This window comes from Nicotiana tabacum, chromosome 16 (genome assembly GCF_000715075.1).
Source record: "Nicotiana tabacum cultivar K326 chromosome 16, ASM71507v2, whole genome shotgun sequence".
NCBI classification, from domain to species: Eukaryota; Viridiplantae; Streptophyta; class Magnoliopsida; order Solanales; family Solanaceae; genus Nicotiana; species Nicotiana tabacum.
In genome coordinates this window covers 41677145-41688288 of record NC_134095.1, presented here as the reverse complement: position 1 = coordinate 41688288, position 11144 = coordinate 41677145, and positions in this window count along the sequence as shown.

Below are 11144 nucleotides of genomic sequence, written 5' to 3'. Positions count from 1 at the left end.
GGTTTTGGTTCGAACCTCGGATTTTGACCACGTGGGCCTAGAGGCAATTTTGACGTTTTGGGTTAAAACTTTGGAAAACTTATTTTTCGTGCATTCAAATTGATTCATTTAGCATTTATTGATGTAATTAAGTAACTTGTGGCTAGATACGAGCAAATTGGCGGCGGAATCAAGGGGTAAAGATATAATTGAAACTTGAGTTGTGTTCGAGGCATCGAGGTAAGTGTTTGGTCTAACCTTAGCTTGAGGGATTAGGAGTTGTGTCTTATTTGCTACATGCTAATTGTGGAGTACGACGTATAGGCATGGTGACGGGTATCTATACATTGGTGTCAAGCATGCCCGTGAGTCTTGTATTATAATTCTTATGACTCTGTTGTGGTTTATTGCGCTTCATATGTTATTATCACCATTGTTCCCTTGCCGAGATGTTTGTTCGTTATAATTGTTTCCTTGCCGGGATGTTTGTTTGGATAGTATTGTTCCCTTGCCGGGATGTTGAAATATCATTGTTCCCTTGCCGGAAAGTTGTTATATTGCTCTTGTTCCCTTGCCGGGATTCCCTGTGATTATTGTTGGTTTGTAAATGAGAGCGGGTGGTACGCCTATCACAAGATATGATGAAATGGGAGTGGGTGGTACGCCTACCACAAGATATGATGAAATGGGAGCGGGTGGTACGCCTACCATAAGATATAATGAAATGGGAGCCGGTGGTACGCCTACCACGAGATACAGGAATCGGGATCGGGTTGCACGCCTGCAACAAGATGTGAAAAGAAAATGAAATCTCCCTTTGTTTTTCCTCATTCTTGTTAGTGGTTGATTTTGATTCCTTCATACTTCCCTTGATGTTCTGTTTTACCTGTTATTCCCCGAAGCATGTTTCCCCCTTCTATCTTTATTTGTTTATTTCTGTATTTATTTTCCACCGTATATATATATAATTGCACAGGTTTATCTGGAGTCTGGTCCTAGCCTCGTCACTACCTCGCCGGGGTTAGGCCAGACACTTACCATCACATGGGGTCGGTTGTGCTGATGCTACATGGGGTCGGTTGTGCTGATGCTACACTCTGCACGTATGTGCAGATACCGGAGCAGCACTGGGTCAGCAGCAGTAGCTTGGGAGCCAGCCTTCAGTCCACTAAGATCCCGAGGTAGTCCTGCAGGCGTTCGCAGGCCCGGCGTCTCTTCTATCAGTTATTTTGTTATGTTATCATTGTATCCGAGACAGACAGTGTTCCTTCTTTCAAATGTTTGTATGTAGAAATCATAGATAGTCCGTGAAAGTTGTGACATCAGTTTCTGGGTAGAGGCATATGTTGATTTCTGAATTATTTTGGTTTATTTTGTTTAAGTCTTCCGCTTAATCTCATATTCCGCTATTATTTAAATGTTCATCACTTATTAAAGTATGTTGTTAAAGGGATTAAAACAAAGAAGTAAAGAATTTTCTAAATTTCGTGGCTTTCTTAGCTTCTATGAGTAGGCGCCATCACGACTCCCGAGGGTGGAAAATCCGGGTCGTGACAAGTTGGTATTAGAGCCAGGTTGCATAGGTCTCACAATTCACCGACAAGCTCAGTAGAGTCTGAGGGATTGGTACAGAGACATCTGTATTTATCCCCAGAGGCTACAGGTTTAGGAAAACTTCACATTCATTCCTTCTTGTCGTGCGGTTTGTTTCTCAAGTCTAATTGAATTTCTACTCTGTTCTTTCACAGATGGCGAGAACACGCGCTTACTCATTCACTGCTCAGCAGCCCGAGCCCCCAGCAGCAGCTTCCACGAGGGGCAGAGGGCGAGGCCAAGGCCGTGCTAGAGGTCGAGGTAGGGGCAAAGCTCAGCCCCGAGTAGCAGCACCAATGCCGAAGCCTCAGGTTGATTTTGATAAGGAGGTTCCGGCCCCAGCAGTTCCGGTTGGCCCAGCTTAGGTCCCAGAGGGGTTTATTGCTACCCCAGTTCTTCAGGATGCTCTGGTCCGATTAGTGGGCCTCATGGAGAGTGTCACCCGAGCAGGCTTGCTTCCTGTAGCACCTGTCGTCTATAAGGCTAGAGGAGGGGCTCAGACTCCTGCTACTCGCACTCCGGAGCAGGTAGATCCCCAAATTTAGACTCCAGCGGTTCAGCCAGCTGGATCAGTACAGCCGAGTGTGGTAGCTCAGACCGGTGATGGAGCAGCTATGTCTGCCGATGCTTTGTGGAGGCTATATAGGTTCACCAAGCTATTCACTTCTACTTTCAGCGGTGCATCTACTGAGGATCCCCAGGATTATCTAGATAGCTGCTATGAGGTTCTCAGGAACATAGGTATTGTTGAGACCAATGAGGTTGATTTTGCTACATTTTGCTTGTCTGGATCCGTCAAGACCCGGTGGAGGGATTTCTGTTTGGCTAGACCAGCCGGATCGCCATTTTTGACTTGGGAGCAGTTCACACAGCTATTTCTGGAGAAGTTTTTCCCCCTTTACTCAGAGAGAGGCATATCGGAGGCAGTTTGAGCGCCTTCAGCAGGGTCCCATGACTGTTACCCAGTATGAGACCATGTTCATCGACTTAGCTCGCCATGCTCTTGTCATACTTCCTACAGAAAGAGAGAGGTGAGGAGGTTTATTGACGATCTTATTCAGCCAATTCGTCTTCAGATAGCTAGGGATACTGGGAGTGAGATATCTTTCCAGGAGGTGGCCAACGTGGCCAGGAGAGTGGAGATGGTTCTGTCACAAGGAGGTGGTCATGGGTCGAATAAGAGGTCTTGTCATTCGGGCAGATTCAGTGGTACCTCGTCTGGAGGTAGAGATTCATATGGTAGAGGCCATCCCCCTAGGCCTTTCCAGTTAGCACTTCAGGTTTCTCACAGTGCTTCAGGTAGCCGTGGTCCTTAGATGTAGTATTCTGATCAGCAGTCCTACAGTGCACCACCGCTTCAGAGTTTCTAGGGTCGTCAGCCCCAGCAGCCGAGGGCTTGTTTTACTTGTGGAGACATGAGGCACATTGCTAGGTATTACCCTCGAGCTTCAAGCAGTTCTCCGCATCAGGGTTCCCGTGCTGTGGTCCAGGTACCAGGTGTCCTACAGGCCGCCCAGCTAGCTAGAGGTGAGGGTAGAGGTGCTAGAGGTGGAGGTAGAGGTGCTAGAGGTGAAGCTCAGGCCGCTGAAGGTGGAGGCCAGCCAGCTGTAGGCCATCCCAGAGATGTAGTTCAGGGTAGTGGGGCTCAGCCCCGATGTTATGCTCTCCCAGCCAGGCCTGAGGCTGAGGCTTCAGATGTAGTTATTATAGGTACAGTTCTAGTTTGTGATAGAGATGCTTCAGTGTTGTTTGATCTAGGGTCTACATACTCGTATGTGTCATCCTATTTTGCACCGTATTTTATCATGCCTAGTGATTCATTGAGTGTTCCTGTTTATATGTCTACACCGGTGGGTGATTCTATTGTGGTCGATCGAGTCCATCATTCTTGTGTTGTGGTGATTAGGGGTCTTGAGACTCGTGTAGATTTGTTGCTTTTAGACATGGTCGATTTCGATGTTATATTGGGGATGGACTGGTTATCACCTTACCACGCTATATTGGACTGTCATGCCAAGACCGTGACCTTAGCTTTACCAGGTATGCCTCATTTAGAGTGGAGGGGGACTCTTGATCATTCTACCCGTAGTGTTATCTCGTATGTGAAGGCTCGACGTATGGTCGAGAAGGGGTATTTGGCCTATCTAGCATATGTTTGCGATTCCAATGCTAAGGTTTCATCTATTGATTTTGTGTCCATTGTTCGTAAGTTCCCTGAGGTATTCCCTCCAGACTTGCTGGGTATACCACCCGACAGGGATATTGATTTCTGCATTGATTTGGCTCCAGGCACTTAGCCCATTTCTCTCCCGCCGTATTGTATGACCCCGCCTGAGTTGAAAGAGTTGAAGGAACAGTTGCAAGACTTGCTTGAGAAGGGTTTCATTAAACCCAGTGTTTCGCCTTGGGGTGCGGCGGTGTTGTTTGTTAAGAAGAAGGATGGGTCGATGAGAATGTGTAATGATTACCGGCAGTTGAACAAGGTTACGATCAAGAATAAGTATCCTTTGCCGAGAATTGATGATTTGTTTGATCAACTTTAGGGTGACAATGTATTTTCAAAGATTGATTTGAGATCTGGCTACCATCAGTTGAGGATTAGGGCATTCGATGTCCCTAAGACAGCTTTCCGCACTCGGTACGGGCATTATGAGTTCTTGGTTATGTCATTTGGGTTGACCAATGCCCCAACAACTTTTATGGACTTGATGAACCGAGTGTTCAGGCCTTATTTAGACTCGTTCGTGATAGTCTTCATTGATGATATTTTGATATATTCCCGCAGCCAGGAGGAGCACGAGCAGCACCTCAGAGTGGTTCTTCAGACTCTGAAGGATAGTTAGTTATATGCTAAGTTCTCGAAGTATGAGTTTTGGTTGAGTTCAGTTGCATTCATAGGTCATGTTGTGTCAGCAGAGGGTATTCAGGTTGATCCGAAGAAGATTGAGGCAATCAAAAACTGGCCTATACCAGCATCAGCTATAGAGATTCGGAGTTTCTTGGGATTGGCAGGCTACTATCGTCGGCTCGTGGAGGGGTTTTCATCTATCGCAGCCCCGATGACCAGGTTAACCCAGAAGAGTGCCCAGTTCAGATGGTCGAACGAGTGTGAGGCGAGCTTTCAGAAGCTCAAGACAGTTCTGACTACGGCACCGGTGTTGGTTTTGCCCACAGGTTCAGGGCCTTATACAGTTTATTGTGATGCATCTCGTGTTGGTCTTGGTGCAGTGTTACTACAGGATGGCAAGGTCATTGCTTATGCTTCACGGCAGTTGAAGATTCATGAGAAGAACTATCCGGTTCATGATTTGGAGATGGCAGCCATTGTTCACGCATTAAAGATTTAGAGGCATTATTTGTATGGCGTGGCATGTGAGGTGTTCACGGATCACAAGAGTCTTCAGTATTTGTTCAAGCAAAAGGAGTTGAATTTGAGGCAGAGAAGGTGGTTGGAGTTGTTGAAGTTAGCCAGTATGGGCAGTCTCCCTTATATTCCGGTCGGTGAGAGACCGTTTGCTTTGGATGTTCAAGATTTGGCCAATCGGCTTGTGAGGTTGGATATCTCTGAGCCTAGTCGAGTATTATCTTGTACGATAGCTCGTTCTTACTTATTGGAGCGTATCCGTGATCGGTAGTATGATGATCCCCATTTGTGTGTCCTTAGAGACACGGTACAGCGCGGAGGTGCCAAGCAGGTTACCTTAGATGATGATGGATTTTTGAGATTGTAGGGTCTAGTATGTGTGCCTAATGTGGATGGGCTTTGGGGGTTGATCTTAGAGGAGGCCCATAGCTCCCGGAACTCTATACATCTGGGTGCCGCAAAGATGTATCAGGATTTGAGGCAGCATTATTGGTGGCGTAGAATGAAGAAGGATATCATTGCATATGTGGCTCGGTGTTTGAACTGTCAGCAGTTTAAGTACGAGCATTAGAGGCCTGATGGTTTATTTCAAAGGATTGAGCTTCTTAAGTGGAAATGGGAGCGGATCACTATGGATTTCGTTGTTGGACTCCCGCAGACTCGGAGGAAGTTCGATGCAGTATGGGTCATTGTTGATAGGCTGATCAAGTCAGCGCATTTCATTCCTGTGGCAGTCTCCTATTCATTCGAGAGGTTAGCTGAGATCTATATCCGGGAGATTGTTTGTCTTCATGGTGTGCCTATATCTATCATTTCAGACCGAGGTACATAGTTTACCTCGCGGTTCTAGAGAGCAGTTCAGCGAGAGTTGGGCACTCAGATTGAGTTGAGCACAACATTTCATCCTCAGACGGACGGGCAGTCCGAGCGGACTATTCAAATTCTTGAGGATATGCTCCGAGCTTGTGTTATTGACTTTGGAGGCTCGTGGGATCAATTTTTGCCTTTAGCAGAGTTTGCGTACAAGAACAACTACCAGTCGAGTATCTAGATGGCTCCTTATGAGGCTTTATATAGTAGGCAGTGTCGGTCTCCGGTTGGATGGTTTAAGCTGGGAGAGGCTCGGTTGTTGGGTACGGATCTGGTTCAGGAGGCCTTGGACAAGGTCAGGATTATTTAGGATAGGCTTCGTATAGCTCAGTCCAGGCAAAATAGTTATGCAGACCGCAAGGTTCGAGATGTGGCTTTTATGGTCGGTGAACGGGTATTGCTCCGAGTGTCGCCTATGAAGGGCGTGATGAGATTTGGGAAGAAGGGCAAGCTTAGCCCTAGGTTCATTGGTCCGTTTAAGATCCTTGATCGAGTGGGAGGGGTGGCTTATAGACTTGCATTGCCGCCGAGCTTATCATCCGTGCATCCAGTGTTTCATGTGTCCATGCTACGGAAGTATCACGGCGATCCATCCCACATGTTAGATTTCAGTACTATCCAGTTGGACAAGGACTTGTCTTATGAGGAGGAGCCGGTAGCTATTCTAGACTGGCAGGTTCGTCAGTTGAGGTCGAAGAGTCTTCCTTCTGTTCATGTTCGGTGGAGAGGTCAGCCTCTCGAGGCATCGACCTGGGAGTCCGAGTCTGATATGTGGAGCCGTTATCCCCAATTTTTCCCCGACTCAGGTACTTCCTTCTTCTGTCTGTTCGAGGACGAACAATTGTTTTAGAGGTGGAGAATGTGATGATCCAAAAGGTCATCACTTGTGTTGCAATGAAATTCTACAATTCGAGGCCTTAAAAACCTCCCTTAGCACCACCTCGATTTGCGTGCATAGTCCGAATGCGTAGCCAGAAAGTTTAAATGTGAAAATCTGTGAAAAATGATAAGTTTTGACTGTAAAATGAATAAATTTGACTTCGGTCAACATTTTGGGTAAACGAACCCGGAAATGTGATTTGACGATCCCGGAGGGTCTGTAGGAAAATATGGAACTTGGGTGTACGCCCGAAATCGAATTCCGAAGTCCCAAGCCCGAGAAATAAATTTTTAAAGGAAATTATTTTCTAAAATTGTTTAAGGAAAATTGAAATGAAATTTGCTTAGAACATGATGGTATTGGGCCCGTAATTTTGGTTTCGGCTCCCGGTACAGGTCTTATATATGATTTAAGACATTTCTGTGAAATTTGGTGAAAAAACGGAGTTTATTTGACGTGAATTGGACTTCCGGTTGAGGAGTTATGAACTTTGAGAATTCTTGATGAAAATGTTGAGTTTTGAGGTTTAATTCATGATTCTACATGTTAATTTGATGATGTGATAGCACGAGTAGGTCCATATGATGTTTTTGAGTTAGTATGCACACTTGGTTTGGAGTTCCGAGGGCTCGGGCGAGTTTCGGGATGTTTTAAACTTAAACCAGAAGTTGCAGGTCTTTGACCCCACTAGTGCGGTCCGCGGTAGACCTTGTGCAGTGCACGGTAGAGGCTGTGCGGCCGCGGTCGACTTTGTACGGTCCGCACAGGGGATCTGAGAGGGGTATAAATAGACAGGATTTTCAGTCATTGTGCATTTTTCAAAACCCAAAAACATAAGAGGCGATTTGTCAAACAACCTTTCTTCTCCAAATCAATTGTAAGTCATTTTTAACGAATTTTCTTCAATCATTAAAATCTTTTAACATGATTTCAACTTCAAATCAATGATTTTCATGGGGGGAAATTGGGTGTTTTGGGTAGAACCTAGGTTTTTTCAAAAATTAGGAATTTGGACCTCGATTTGAGGTCCGATTTCAAAATAAATTACATATTTTAGCTCGTGGGGGAATGAGTAATCGAGTTTTGGTTCGAACCTCGGGTTTTGACCACGTGGGCCCGGGGGCAATTTTGACTTTTTGGGTAAAAACTTTGGAAAACTCGTTTTTCATGCATTCAAATTGATTCATTTAGCGTTTATTGATGTAATTAAGTAACTTGTGGCTAGATACGAGCGAATTGGCGGCAGAATCAAGGGGTAAAGCTATAATTGAAACTTGAGTTGTGTTCGAGGCATCGAGGTAAGTGTTTGGTCTAACCTTAGCTTGAGGGAGCAGGAGTTGTGTCTTATTTGCTACATGCTAATTGTGGAGTACGACGTATATGCATGGTGACGAGTATCTATACGTTGGTGTCAAGTATGCCCGCGAGTCTTGTATTATAATTGTTATGACTCCGTTGTGGTTTATTGCGCTTCATATGTTATTATCACCATTGTTCCCTTGCCGGGATGTTTGTTCGATATTATTGTTCCTTTGCTAGGATGTTTGTTTTGATAGTATTGTTCCCTTGCCGGGATGCTGAAATATTATTGTTCCCTTGCCAGAAAGGTGTTATATTGCTCTTGTTCCCTTACCGGGATTCCCTGTGATTATTGTTGGTTTGTAAATGGGAGCGGGTGGTACGCCTACCACAAGATATGATGAAATGGGAGCGGGTGGTATGCCTACCACAAGATATGGTGAAATGGGAGCGGATGGTACGCCTACCACAAGATATGATAAAATGGGAGCGGGTGGTACGCCTACTACAAGATATAATGAAATGGGAGCGGGTGGTACGCCTACCACAAGATATGATGAAATGGGAGCGGGTGGTACGCCTACCACAAGATATGATGAAATGGGAGCAGGTGGTACGCCTACCACAAGATATAATGAAATGGGACCGGGTGGTACGCCTACCACAAGATATAATGAAATGGGAGCGGGTGGTACGCCTGCAACAAGATGTGAAAAGAAAATGAAATCTGCCTTTGTTTTTCCTCATTCTTGTTAGTGGTTGATTTTTATTCCTTCATACATCCCTTGATGTTCTGTTTTACCTGTTATTCCCTGAAGCATGTTTCCCCCTCCTATCTTTATTTGTTTATTTCTGTATTTCTTTTCCGTTGTATATATATATAATTGCACAAGCTTATCTGGAGTCTGGTCCTAGCCTCGTCACTACCTCGCCGGAGTTAGGCCAGGCACTTACCAGCACATGGAGTCGGTTGTGTTGATGCTACACTCTGCACTTATGTGCAAATACCGGAGCAGCACTAGGTCAGCAACAGTAGCTTAGGAGCCAGCGTTCAGTCCACCGAGATCCCGAGGTAGTCTTGCAGGCGTTCGCAGGCCCGACGTCTCTTCTATCAGTTATTTTGTTATGTTATCATTTTATCCGAGACAGACAATGTTCCTTCTTTCAAACATTTGTATGTAGAAATCATAGATAGTCCGTAAAAGTTGTGTCACCAGTTTCTGGGTAGAGGCATATGTTGATTTCCGAATTATTTTGGTTTATTTTGTTTAAGTCTTCCGCTTAATCTCATATTCCGCTATTATTTAAATGTTTGTCACCTGTTAAAGCAAGTAGTTAAAGGTATTAAAACAAAGAAGTAAAGAATTTTTTAAATTTCGTGACTTGCCTAGCTTCTACGAGTAGGCGCCATCACAATTTCATATTCTCTTTGCTTGTCAATTATTTCCATTATTTTTTACTCTTCAAATAATTGAGAAAGTGAAGTATATCTTGGTTATCAGTAGCCTGATTTCTTCTTGATATTGGCTTTGTTCGAGAAATCTATTTTTGGATGAAACAAATTGGTTAAACAAAGAGAAGAAAGCATAATATGCAGCAAAAGAAATAAAGATATTTATATCATTACCCCGAAAATAGGGGCAGTAAACCTTCCAAAAATTATCCAAAAAATACAAGAACTCCAACAAAAAACCAAAAACCAAACACTTTCAACAAAAAATCAAGAAGGGAAGAACTAGGGAGCATCATCGATGGGAGATGAAGGATTAACTTGAGGAGATGAGGGTTGAACATCGGCTTCACCAGTAGTAAGTCCATCACTATCGCCCTCGGAACCTTCATCCTCGGGTGTGGAAAAGCTTTGACACAGCTTACTTTGTTCAATCATTTCTCTAGCCTTTGCAATCTCAGCATTAAGGTCAAAACCTTCCTGGCTAGCTTCAGTTAAAGTCACGAAGTGAGTGTTCAAAAAAGTCCAGCTAATATCAAGTGATGATTTGTCTTCAAGGGCTTCGTAATCCTTCTCCCGCTATTCGATATCAACTTTCAACTCTTCTTTTTCTGCTTCCGAGGCTTCATAAGCTACCATCAAAGGAGCAAGAGAGCTTTCAAAGAACTAAATCTTATTTGTAGAGGTACGAAGGTCTTCTTGAGTTTGGTTATGCATTTGTACCAGATCACCCGCATAAATCTCTTTTTGATTAAGGAGCTCTTTCAGACTCCTTATCTCTTCAGCCTTGGAATATTGTTTAGCAAAGGAGGATTCAAGTATGTTATTATCTTTCTCAACTTGACTGGAAGAAGCTTTTAAAATCGCTAGTTCAGCGGAGACCATCCTCAGTTGTTGTTCCAAAACTCATTTTTCCTCAGCAAGAACGTCTTTCTCTAATTGAAGGCCTTCAAATTGTTCTTTATAGTTATCAGCCTTAGTGTGCAACTCAACTACATGATCAATACAGGAAATCCTTTTCATAATGTAACGACCCAAACCGAAAGGTCACGACGGGCACCCAATGCCTAACTCAACCGAGTACCAACTTAACGTATCCTTCATATCATACTATCATGAGTAAATGAACCAGAATGGTCGTCATGAGATAACCAGAATTAAACATAAGAGAACCCTTGACATAGGACGACCCAACATGATATACAAACTTATACATGTGACATACGGGCCTATAAGGCTGATATGATCATTTGTACACTCAAAACATAGGCTAACAAGGCCATACAATCATCTATATACATGACATTTGTCTATAAACCCCTAAGAGTACATAAGCTATATAAAGGCCGGGACAAGGCCTCGCTATACCACTCAATACATGTCCAAAGCATACTGACCAAATGGGCAACTCCGGAGCAAGTGGACACCTCCTGCTGAGTTGATAGCCTACTAGGAGGACTGTCAACCTTTCTATCGAGACCTACAGGCATGAAACGCAACATCCCCAAGTAAAAGGGACAGCAATACAAATAAAGGACCGAGTATATAAGGCATGAAAGCAGTATATAAAAGACATGAAAGAAACATGGAGTAATGAACTCAACCTGTAAGTATGAATAGCTCTATGAATCATGAAACATTTATAATGTCATGCATATGCGTATAAATGTTATATCATGCATAGGTATATGAGTACATAACATCATCAA